Raw genomic sequence first — 12549 nt, forward strand, 5'->3', positions numbered from 1 at the left:
CCCAGAGTCGCAATGCGGATTCCGCCCACTAAGGGGCACAATGGACATGATCTTCACCACACGCCAATTACAAGAGAAATGCAGGGAACAACACCAACCGCTGTACATGGCCTTCTTTGACCTCACAAAGGCCTTTGGCACTGTCAACTCTGAGGGATTATGGAGTGTCCTCCTCAAATTTGGCTGCCCTCAAAGGTTTGTCACCATCCTCCACCTGCTTCACGACGACATGCAAGCCGGTGGAGGATGGTGACAAACCAACGGTTCCACCACAGACCCAATTCATGTATGGACCGGGGTCAAGCAAGGCTGTGTCATCGCACCAATGCTCTTCTCGATCTTTCTTGCGGCAATGCTCCATCTCACCCTCAGTAAGCTCCCTGCTGGAGTGGAGCTAATTTATAGAACAAATGGGAAACTGTTCAAACTCCATCACCTCCAGTCCAGATCCAAGGTCATCCCATCCTCTGTCATCGAATTACAGTATGCAGATGACGCTTGCATCTGCACTCACTCGGAGGTCGAACTCCAAACCATCGTTAACACCTTCACGGAAGCGTACGAGAGCATGACCCTTACACTAAACATCCGTAAGACAAAGGTCCTCTACCAACCTTTCCCCGCCACACAGTACTGCCCCCCGATTATCAAAATATATGACAAGGCCTTGGACATCGTGGACCACTTTCCATACATCGGGAGCCTACTGTCAACAAGGGCAGACGTCGATGACGAAGTCCAACACCGCCTTCAGTGTGCCAGTGCAGCCTTCGGTCGCCTGAGGAAGAGAGTGTTTGAAAACCAGGACCTCAAACCCGGCACCAAGCTCATGGTCTACAGAGCAGTAGTAATACCCACTCTGCTGTATGCCTCAGAGACATGGACCATGTACAGCAGGCACCTCAAAGCACTGGAGAGGTACCACCAACGCTGTCTCCGCAAGATCCTGCAAATCCATTGGCAGGATAGGCGTACCAATGTCAGTGTTCTTGCTCAGGCCAACATCCCCAGCATCGAAGCTTTGACCACGCTCGATCAGCTCCGATGGACGGGTCACATCGTCCGTTTGCCCAATATGAGACTCCCAAAACAAGCGCTCTACTCAGAGCTACGACACGGCAAGAGAGCCCCAGGTGGGCAGAGGAAACGCTTCAAGGACACCCTCAAAGCCTCCTTGAAAAAGTGTAACATCCCCACTGACATCTGGGAATCCCTGGCCCCTGGCCCAAGACCGCACAAAGTGGAGGAGAAGCATCCGGGAAGGTGCCGAACACCTCGAGTCTCTTCGCCGGGAACAAGCGGAAGCCAAGTGCAAACAGCGGAAGGAGCACATGTCAACCCAAGCACCCCACCCACCCGCCCCTTCAACCACCGTCTGCCCCACCTGTGACAGAGACTGTAGGTCCCCCATTGGACTCATCAGTCACCTGAGAACTCATTTTTAATGTGGAAGCGAGTCATCCTCGGTTCCGAGGGACTGCCTAAGAAGAAGAGGGGTTACAATGTGCCGGGAGTCTGCTGAATGGCTAATTAGGATCCATGGCCTATTATTTGATCCCAAAGAGCACTAGATACTGATCTTCTACCTTTTACCAGTCATGCTTTTGTTGAATCATTCTAAAAGGCACTTCGGTTGTTATAATGAATGTGATATATGGTGCTCATTATTCTAGATAAAGAAGCTGTCGCTTGTCCTCAGTTGAAATCCATTTCCTCAGAGGAACAGATTGAAATGGTTATAAAACATTATTTATTATTGCTATCCATGAAAAATTCAGCCTCAGTTGCTTAACTTGCCTTCCAAATTTCCCAGTTTATTTCACCCCTGGGTAATGCTGCAGTTTCGCGGCGATATGGACAAGGGTCTGTGAGCCAAATGCTTCTTGGATCAGACTGGGTTTGCTTTCCTGTCGCCATCCGGAAAAAAAAACCTGAATTCAAGTTCAGACTAAAGTCAAGCCTTCTGGTGTTTTGTTTGATGCGCATAATATAAGTTTGTGTCAATTCCGTTCCAGAAAACTTCACTAATAATGGAACAATTGTCTTTTGTTCATAGATTGTGAGCAGCAGTGTGCTCCATTCTAAGATTTCATTGGCTGTCATTGCTATCTATTGTCATTAAACAGTGCCAAGTGTTTGATCTCTGTATCAATGGATGCACATTTCACTTCTCTTATTTAGCAGAAAATTACTCTTCAAAAGGCAGGCGGAGCAGGCTAATTGTGTCAGGCCATCCCTCCGTTAACCAAGCTTACACAGTGACATGTTCATAATGATCACTGCAGCCACAGGCAGACAGCTTGAGGGGATTTATCAATTACAGCCACAAACATATCAGAAGATTATTAAAGTAAATTGAAAATGCCTGCTTTTCAATTACTATTACTATGATATGGGTATCAGAGCTCCCTCTTTGCATAATAAAGCAATGCTTCATGAAAAAAGATTTCTAAAACTACACTTAGCCTTGGCAAAAACTTACAAGTAATTTCCATAAACGTAGATGTGAAATATTACTATGGACAGACAACTTTTTCTATATTTTGGCAACTGAATATTGTTTTAGAAGTTAGATAATAGGCTCGACTTCTGAGCCCAGCCACACATTCAAAATTCATATCAACAGAACATTTGTTAATTATCATCAGTTAGCAATTGTCAGCTTGCCTTGTCCGGTAGCACTCGCACTTCTTTGCCAGAAGGTTGTGGATTCAAACCCCACCTCAGGACTTGTATCCATAGCCTACAGTGTGGTACTGAGAGAGGGCTGCACTGTCGGAGGGGCAGTACTGAGGAAGCGCCGCACTGTCGGAGGGGCAGTACTGAGGGAGCGCCGCACTGTCGGAGGGGCAGGACTGAGGGAGCGCCGCACGGTCGGAGGGGCAGGACTGAGGGAGCGCCGCACTGTCGGAGGGGCAGTACTGAGGGAGCGCCGCACTGTCGGAGAGGCAGTACTGAGGGAGCGCCGCACTGTCGGAGGGGCAGTACTGAGGGAGCGCTGCACTGTCGGAGGGGCAGTACTGAGGGAGTGCTGCACTGTCGGAGGGGCAGTACTGAGGGAGTGCTGCACTGTCGGAGGGACAGTACTGAGGGAGCACCGCACTGTCGGAGAGGCAGTACTGAGGGAGCACTGCACTGTCGGAGGGGCAGTACTGAAGGAGCGCCGCACTGTCGGAGGGGCAGGACTGAGGGAGTGCTGCACTGTCGGAGGGGCAGTACTGAGGGAGCGCCGCACTGTCGGAGGGGCAGTACTGAGGGAGCGCCGCACTGTCGGAGAGGCAGTACTGAGGGAGCACCGCACTGTCGGAGGGGCAGTACTGAGGGAGTGCTGCACTGTCAGAGGGGCAGTACTGAGGGAGCGCTGCACTGTCGGAGGGGCAGTACTGAGGGAGTGCTGCACTGTCAGGAGGGGCAGTACTGAGGGAGTGCTGCACTGTCGGAAGAGCAGTACTGAGGGAGCGCCGCACTGTCGGAGGGGCAGTACTGAGGGAGTGCTGCACTGTCGGAGGGGCAGTACTGAGAGAGTGCTGCACTGTCGGAGGGGCAGTACTGAGAGAGTGCTGCACTGTCAGAGGGGCAGTACTGAGAGAGTGCTGCACTGTCAGAGGGGCAGTACTGAGAGAGTGCTGCACTGTCGGAGGGGCAGTACTGAGAGAGTGCTGCACTGTCAGAGGCGCAGTACTGAGAGAGTCACTGCGCCCTTCAGATAAGATGTGAAAGTTGAGGCCCTATCTATCTGTTCAAGTACGCACTACTCAAAGAAAAGTAGGGAGTTCTTCTGGTATCCTGTCCAATATTCCTCCTTCAACAAAAAGATTAACTGGTCATTCATCGTATTGCTGTTTGTGGGACCTTACTGTGCGCAAATGGCTGTTGTGGTTGCCTACATAACAACAATTATTGTACATCAAAGTCATTTGTTGTATGTGAAGTGCTTTTGGATATTTCTGAGAGACTTGATAACGCACTCTGTAAATGCAGGTTCTGTTTATCTTTTCTGTTCTTGTCTAGCCGGGTAATGATGTTGATGTCAAACATTTTATGCATTCATGCAGTTTATTCAGGTTTTTGAAGGATAGGGTGACTTTAGTTGGAAAGGGACAGTAATGTAATTGAACACAAGTCAATGGAAAAGCAAATCAGACAAAGTACCAAACCGGTGGCTGATTCGCTATCATCCATTTTGCGCCACTGGCCACGGTGAATTTATAGCCCAAAGCTTCTTTGTGCCATTTCCTAAGCTTGGCACAACACTTTGTTTCAATTGATTCTTCCAACAATTTGCTTCATTGTAAGCTGTAAGCAATCGTCTATTAAATAAAAATCACATTCCAGGTTCTTTTTATCCTGATGCAGATTAATTTCCTGAGCAGAGTTTTCATGAACAAAAGTATGGCACAAAAAAATCTACATTGTTCAAAAATCTACATTGTTCAAAAATCTACATTGTTCAAAAATCTACATTGTTCAGCCGAACCAATTCCGTTCCTCAGATTGCATTTCAGTGGTCCGACCAGCACAAGAATATTTCCACAGAATATTTCATCATATCGGACTGCACTTCACAATCTAAAATTCACTATTGTTCTTGCACATTTATCTATGGGAGTTAGTCAACAAAGCATTCCTGACTATGATAGTTTATTCCACAAAACTGCCCTTCTGTGGGGAAAAACCATCCTTCCAATTTATAACTGTGTTTGAAGCTTGTTAATTCTGTTCTCCCGCCCTCTAGTTTTATGATCAACATTTGAGTCAAGTATAGACTAGTCTGCATGTCACCACTCTTCTTTTCTCCAGTGAAAACAAGCTTGGTTAATGTGAGTCATTCTAATTTAATTTTTTAATTCCTGGAATCGTTCTTGCCATGTTGAATCTCTTCCTATGTGTGAATTTAATTTTCAATGATGAATCAGGCATAAAAGATATGATGCCTGTCCAAACATTAAAATGAGTTCAACCCACCCTGACCCCAGATATTCCAATGTTCTCAACAGTACCTGGGACTCCGCTAGTCTGTATTGAACCAATAACTGAGCCTGGTCAGGTGAATTGAGTAACACAATACAGTTTTCTTTCTCATTTCCCTAAGATACACTTTTACATTTACTTAAAAAGAAGTCATTCCCAATCCCCTATGAATTAAGCAATGTTTATTATCTCGCCGTAGTTCTATTTTGTAGCACTACTCACCAGATGTTTCCAGAAAAATACTTTTCCAGATGTTATATAGCGTGCTGCTTTTGGAAAAAACCCTTAAAAGTCCTTTCAGTATTCAAAGAGTTAAGTTATCAAGCTTTAAGAGGCATTTGTTCTGGTGCATTTTCAATTACACTGCTTCAGAAATAAAGAATGAGTTTGGTTAATGAAAAGCTGCGATAACTGGAAGTCAGTAATTACAACGTAAAATGTTCAGCGGACACGAGCATTGATTCTGATACTTGAGTGTTTTTTGATAATCAAGGGTTGCGCAGTGAGCAGGGGACCGTTCTTTAATATGTCCCGACATTTCCCAGTAGCCTTAATTTCTTTTTCTAATGCAGCATTTTGATGCTCTATTAAATAATTTCCATTTTTTGAATAGGTTTGTAATCTTTTTATTATGTTTCTGTCCTATTAAGGTAAAAATTGGCTTTGTAAGCATGTGTCGTTCTAGTTAACCACAGTAATCAGAAGAAGCATGAAGCTTTACAAATTTAGGCTGTTTTCCAAAGTAATTAGAATTCAGTTTTCCTTTAGTATCCGTTCTTTTGTGAACTAATTTCCCTTGTGCGCGGTCCACTTGCTTCAGCCATCACTTCAGCTGTCAAGTACAAATCCACAGCTCTGTAACTTAGGAGGACCCTTGAGGCGCCATCTAGATGTTTTAAAGCTGTCTGGGGCCTGGTGGTTTATTGCTGCTTGGCCTCTTGGTTGGAAACAGGTGAATGATGTGAGGGACTCTAACACCAGGAAGAAAAATAACGGGGCAAAAAATCAATTTGGAAGAAGGGAAGTGATATTGTAATCAGTGCCAATGGTGGCGAGATGATCAAAGTCAATGCTATGACCAGTCACTCAGAGTAGTTCCAGAACAAGGTGCAGCTATTTCAAAAGAACCTTTGGTTATTCTAATGTTACGTATTTGAATTACAGTTTATTTTGAATGAGAAACTTAAATTAAAACATTGTCACATTCTTTTAATTTCATCTTGTTGCCATAATTTGAATATTAACATTACAGTTTGTGGAGCGTTTCATTCAGCTTGATCACCTCGGTGATACCGATGTACAATGTAAAATGTTCAAGGACACTAGTAATATTGAAAGTACACTGAAACACTGATGAATTATTTTACTCTTCACACAATCATATGATTGTAATAAATATATACAGATATGAATATCAATACAGGATGTTCTGCACTAATCCCTTCAAAGAATTACATTGTACAGGCCATTCGGCCCAACTGGTCCATGCTGCACTCAAGCCTCCACCCACCTTACCTCAGCACCCTATCAGCATAAGCGTCTATTTCTTATCTAGCTTCCACTTTTTAAAATGTATTCATTCACAGGATGTGGGCATCGCTGGTAAGGCCAGCACTTATTGCCCCTCCCTAGTTGCCCTCGAGAAGGTGGTGGTGAGCCGCCTTCTTGAACCACTGGAGTCCATCATAGCAGTTTTTTTGATACGACAGAGTGGCTCGCTGGACCATTTCAGAGGGCAGTTAAGAGTCAACCACATTGCTGTCAGTCTGAAGTTACACATAGGCCAGACTGGGTACGGACAGCAGATTCCCTTCCCTAAAGTACATTAGTGAACCAGTTTTATACGATAATCCGGTAGTTTCATGGTCACCATTACTGTTACTAGCTTTTTATTCCAGATTTATTTAGTTGAATTTAAATTCTCCAGCTGCTATGGTGGGATTTGAGCTCGTTGTCCCTGGATCATTAGCCCAGGTCTCTGGATCACTAGTCCAGTAACACGACCACTACGCTACCATTCCCGACCCCTTAAATGCACTATATCTTTTTCAGCCTTGCACTGGGTGTTCTATGTACAACAGAAGTGTGATATGAAATATAATTAAAGTTGAATTAAAAATAATAAAGTATAAATGCATGTTAGTGTTTAATTATTATGTTAATTTAATAGGTCTATTATAACTGCCAAGAGCATTTTATTCTTTCTCCTTGCGTTGGGTGGCAGAGCACTTTAGTTGTCTAGCGATGGTTATAGTTTTCCTAAGAGAGTTGATGAGGTAGAGTTATACTACAACTGTGCATTGTATGTACAGAGAAATTATCTAGTTATGCACAGAGAATTATAGACATAAAAATAGATTAGTATTACAATGTACCCTTGACAGCAATCCTCATACATTAAATATTTCCCACATTATGTGATGGGATTGGTGAAAGATAAATGTAGCGTTGACTGTGACACGATAGTTTGGTGTGTGAGTCAAGTAGCTTTATTACCAGCATAGCATTTGCATTTGAGTCAATTAATGAGGGTTTAGCATATGTACAATAGACAGTATAACACCACAGATGGAGTTTTTAATGCACTATTGTCAAATGTGTTTTTTGAATCACATCATGGTTGAATTGACACCAGGATGTTGTGATGATTTCCGTTTGGCATTCTTCCGATGTTGCAACATTACCCGTGAGGTACGTGGAGTTAGCTGAAATGGTGACATATTTGACAAAAAGTCTGCAACACTAAACAAGTCATTAAATACCGAGTCAACAATATGGGTCAACCTTAATACCACAGTCAGCAACACGGCAAAACTACTCAGCAACACGGCAAAACCACTCAGCAACACGGCAAAACTACTCAGCAACACGGCAAAACTACTCAGCAACACGGCAAAACTACTCAGCAACACGGCAAAACTACTCAGCAACACGGCAAAACTACTCAACAAAACACATGCCCAGGTGCTCATCAAGGAAGAAAAATATCAATGACTGACAAAAACAGAATATGAAGAACAACCTCCGTTTATATCGTTTTTTAACATGTAAATACTATTTCTAGGCACTTCACAGTGCAAATAAAGGATTGGACAGGGAGCCACGGAAGCAGAGATTAGGAGAGGGACCCAAAGCTTGGTTAAAGAAATGTTTCTACATGTTTGTAATTACTCTGTTAATTGTAATTAACAAGAAAAGGTCACTATTGTCCCCGGTCCACATCTCTCCAAAACCCCCATCACCGGCTGGTTACAATTGATTATTCCTAGCTTGCTAATGATGACCGGTGTAATTATCACATGTAAATTACATGCAAATTGTGTTTTTAGACACTGAAGTTCCTCTGTTGTTTTCTCATCCCTGAAGGACTATGAGCTGACAGAGAAGGTTACGGTAACTGGCAAATTTGCTGCCAACCCATTCCCGTTCCAGTTTTCGCTTTTACATTAAATCTTAAAAAACAATGGAAACCCACTCAAAAAACATATTTAAAAACTACAATCATGGCCTATTGATGCAAAACCCAGTCTCAATGCCAGAAACCAATATAGAAAATAGGGCACCATGGGTACGGAAGTAACAAATAACTTTTATTTCCACCAAATTCTCTCCTGCAATACAGGTTAGAAACATAGAAACTAGGAGCAGGAGTAGGCCATTCGGCCCCTCGAGCCTGTTCCGCCATTCAATGAGATCATGGCTGATCATCCAAATTCAGTACCCTGTCCCTGCCTTCTCCCCATATACCTTGATCCCTTTAGCCTTAAGAAATATATCTAACTCCTTCTTGAATATATTTAATGAATTGGCCTCAACTGCCTTGTGTGGTAGAGAATTCCACAGGTTCACCACTCTCTGGGTGAAGAAATTCCTCCTCATCTCAGTCCTAAATGGTTTACCTCTTATCCGTAGACTGTGACCCCTGGTTCTGGACTCCCCCGCCATCGGGAACATCCTTCCTGCATCTAGTCTGTCTAGTCCTGTTAGAATTTTATAAGTTTCAATGAGATCCCCTCTCATTCTTCTAAACTCTAGGGAATATAGGCCTAATCAACCCAATCTCTCTTCATACATCATTCCTGCCTTCCCAGGTATCAGTCTGGTGAATCTTCGCTGAACTCCTTCCATGGCAAGAACATCCTTCCTCAGATAAGGCGACCAAAACTGCACACAATACTCAAGGTGTGGTCTCACCAAGGCCCTGTACAACTGCAGCAAGACATCCTTGTTCCTGTACTCAAACCCTCTCGCTATGAAGGCCAACATACCATTTGCCTTCTTAATCGCCTGCTGCACCTGCATGCTTACCTTCAGCGACTGGTGCACAAGGACACCCAGGTCTCGTTGCACTTCCCCTTCTCCCAATCTATTGCAGTTCAAATAATAATCTGCCTTCCTGTTTTTGCCACCAAAGTGGATTACCTCGCATTTATCCACAATATACTGCATCTGCCATGCCTCTGCCCAATCGCCCAACCTGTCCAAATCGTACTGGAGTTTCTCTGCATCCTCCTCACAGCACATACGCCCACCCAGCTTTGTGTCATCTGCAAACTTGGAGATATTACATCGAGTTCCCTCATCTAGATCATTAATATATACAGTATTGTGAATAACTGGGGTCCTAGCACCGATCCCTGTGGTACCCCACTAGTCACTGCCTTCCACTCAGAAAAAAACCCGTTTATTCCAACTCTTTGCTTCCTGTCTGCCAACCAGTTTTCTATCCAAGTCAGTACCTTACCCCCAATCCCATGTGCTTTAACTTTGCACGCTAGTCTCTTATGCGGGACCTTATCGCAAGCCTTCTGAAAATCCAAATACACCACATCCACTGATTCTCCCTTATCTATTCTACCAGTTACATCCTCAAAAAATTCCGGTAGATTAGTCAAGCACGATTTACCATTTGTAAATCCATGATGACTTTGTCCGATCCTGTCACTGTTTTCCAAGTGCTCTGCTATTACATCCTTTATAATGGACTCTAGCATTTTCTCCACTACCGACGTCAGGCTTACCGGTCTATAATTCACCCATTTTTTCTCTACCACCTTTTTTAAATAGTGGGGTAACATTAGCTACCCTCCAATCCATGGGAACTGTTCCAGAGCCTGTAGAATTTTGGAAGATGACCAGCAATGCATCTACTATTTCTAGGGCCACTTCCTTAAGTACCCTAGGATGTAGATTATCAGGCCCTGGGGATTTATCGGCCTTCAATCCTGTCAATTTCCTTAACACCATTTCCCTACAAATACTGGTTCCAGAGGACCCCAGTAATTATAGATGTCGCACTCTTTACCACTGCCGCACCATTGTTGCTCCACATGAGCTGGCGTAAATGAGGACATTAGTTTAACACTGATTCACATACACTGGCCAGGTTATGTGCCACACAGTGAAGTCTCCTAACCCAGCAGAAACCTGAAGGGCCAAGGCTGTGTGTTCTGTGTCTCAGAAATTGCGCAGTGAATTTCTGATGTTTGGATGAAACAATAGTGCCCAGTGTGTGCCAAGTATAACTTGGCTATAAATGTGTGATAAAATTAGAGACATTTCAGCAGAGAAGGAGGCCATTCAACCCATTCTTTCTGTGCTAGTGTTAGCTCCACATCAGAGCAATATTCTCTAATCCCACTAGCCTCCCTCTTCCCTTACCCTTTACAATTTTCCACTACCTTATTCCCTCTTAAATATTGCAATTGTCTCAGCTTCACTAGGCTCTAGAGCTATTGCATTCTATATTCGAATTACTCATTGCATGGTCAGGTTTCTTCAAACCTGTCACTTTATGCTTTTAGTATAAATTCTAAATTTATGTCTTCTTGTTAGTGATTTATCAACCAGTAGAAATATTTGTTCATAACTTAGCTTCTCAAAACCTTTCAAAACTTTGAACAGTTCTATTGCATCTCACGTAACCTGCTCTGTTCCAATGAAGAAAGTCTTAGGGGGAAAAATTGGGTTGATTTGCGCCTCTCGTTAGCGCCCCCGGTACAAAGCCCCGAGCACTCGGTGCGGCGCCACTAACGCCTCCCGCGAAATTCAGCGGGAGGTTAGCAGCGGAAGTAGCCGGTAGCGTTTTGCGGCGCTGTGCCGCAGGCGATGATGTCATCACCGTCGGCAGCACCCTCCTCACGCCCCGGCCTCAAACTTCCCTTGCGCCCCCTGACCTATCGCCAGACAATGGGACCGACAGGATCAGGGGGGCGTTTCTGCAATGGTGGCGGCGGTAGTTAAAGGGCAGGTGTCAGGCGGCTGCCAGCTTTAATACTAGAATAGGGGATAGAGAGCTAATTAAAACACAAGGCAAAAGTGTGTGTTATGATTAGTTCGTGGCCGACTGCCAGCACCTGCCCCCTTTTACATTTCTATGCGGGGTGCCGGCCGCGATTGCTCAGCCCGGTAATCCTCTTGAGGCTGTTTCCACGGCACCCCACTCCCCGGTGGTCCAGCAGGGCCCCGGTGCGCGCAGCGCTAGGCCCCTCCCCTTTAATCAGGGGAGGAGGCCTACAATGACATGGCGCAGTGGCCCATAGTGCCGCGACATTGTGTAGTAGTGCCCCAAGAAGGAGGTGGAGCACTTCCAGTAATGCCCCGCCTCCTTCTTGGGGCGCTACGACTGAATTTACGGGGGAGGGGCGCTAACTTTTTCGGGCGCCTCCCAATTTATCCCCCTTAGTTTTTCAAGCAATTCTATCCTCTCATCCCTGGTATCATGCTAGTCTAACTATGTTACACTATTTCCACGGCTCCAATGTCCTTTCCATAATGGGGTGTCTAAAACTGCCCACAATTCTCCAAGTGTGGCCTAACCAGCAGCCTGAACAGATTCACCATCCCTTCCTTGTTTTTGAATTCGAAGCCCTGTGCATACAACCCCAAACACCATTTGTCTGATTTAAAGCTTTTACTCTCTGCAGTGCTGCTTTTAAAAATCTGCGTGTCCATACCCGAGATCTCTCTGTTCCTCCCGTTCACTGAGAATTCTATTAATGGCCCAGAAATTCGGGTCGGGGGCTTCCCGCGGGTGCAAGCCTCCGACCTGCACTTACCTAGCGCGCCGGCCGTTGAGCTGTCGGGCCCCGTAGAATTCCGACCCTGGGCCTGCTCCAACTGCCGGCGCGCAGTGCTTGCGTATCCCAGGGGCGCAGTTATTTCGATGCGTCCCCTGGGATCACGTGGGCCATGGAGAGCCAATGGTAGCAGGGAATCTGTATTCAAAAACTTGACAGGAAAAGCTGTCAAAACTATAAATACAAATCAGCCCCAAAACATAACTAAAACTTCAAATAAATTTTTTTTGAATCACATTTTTAAAATAACTATAAATTACATAAAATAACTATTTTAAACAATAATTTAAATTTTTGAAAAAATTAATTACAGTTTTTAATGGAGCTAAAAATAAACTTACCTTTCTTTAAAGTATTTAAAAATAATAAACCTGTGGAAAAAATGTTTTAATTTTACTTAATTCACCACTTACCTTGTTAAAAGCAGGCCTTGTGCCTGCTTTTTAAAAGTGTAACTCCTGGAGACTTACCCTCCCGGAGAAATCTGGAAAAAAAACGG

General features: G+C 44.5%; 1 protein-coding gene across 9 annotated transcripts in view; it reads left to right on the forward strand.

Moving 5' to 3' along the window:
• Positions 1-12549, forward strand: part of LOC147105921 (semaphorin-3A-like) — a 553051-nt gene that overhangs the window by 406549 nt on the left and 133953 nt on the right. The gene's annotated exons all lie outside the window — the stretch shown is intronic.

The sequence above is a fragment of the Somniosus microcephalus genome, chromosome 17, assembly GCF_052327205.1.
Source record: "Somniosus microcephalus isolate GS21.2 chromosome 17, FLI_Smic_1.0, whole genome shotgun sequence".
Taxonomy (NCBI): domain Eukaryota; kingdom Metazoa; phylum Chordata; class Chondrichthyes; order Squaliformes; family Somniosidae; genus Somniosus; species Somniosus microcephalus.